Raw genomic sequence first — 698 nt, 5'->3', positions numbered from 1 at the left:
TGATGTCTAAACATAAATATATTTTACTGTTGTTCAACACCATGAAGGCAAGACTTTACATCTTATTAACTTTTAAATTCAGCCTGGGTCAAGATGGCTGCCACTACTTGTAAACCTGAAACACAGAAACAGCTGTAACTGTTGATTTTACAGATGTTGGAGTAAGATCTGGTGTGGTAGTAGCTGAGAGTCTTCCTCAACACACACTCTGAGCACTGACAGATTGGGTCTTAGTTTAAAACCTTCACGTGCAGTGAAGTGGGCGACAAGCATTCCTTCAGTTAAAGTTTGTTTCATTGAGTTAGTAAAATATTTACAAGTTTGTAGTTAACAGAGTCAGAAAATCAAAATGTTTTATCTTCACTGTTGCTTAAAATTAGATGAAGCTAATGCTAAATTGCTAACTGCTAAGACCTCTGTGCTAGCAGCTGACACCACGGTCGTGGAGATGATCAGCAACAAGGATCAGGAAGAGGTGGCACAACTCGTGAACTGGTGTGTGGAAAGAACCTGGTCCTGAATGAACCAAACAGAAGAGCTCATTATCGTCTTCAGGAAAACAGAACCACATCACACGCTGCTCATGATCAACACAGAGGTGGAGGTGGTGGAGAGCACCAGGTTCCTGGAGGTTCACATGACCAATCAGCTGTGTTGGTCAAGAAACACTGGGTCCCTGGTGAAAAAAGCCCAGCAGC

This window comes from Nematolebias whitei, chromosome 1, assembly GCF_014905685.2.
Source record: "Nematolebias whitei isolate Nwh7 chromosome 1, NemWhi1, whole genome shotgun sequence".
Taxonomy (NCBI): domain Eukaryota; kingdom Metazoa; phylum Chordata; class Actinopteri; order Cyprinodontiformes; family Rivulidae; genus Nematolebias; species Nematolebias whitei.
Note: the sequence above shows the minus strand (reverse complement) of the source record.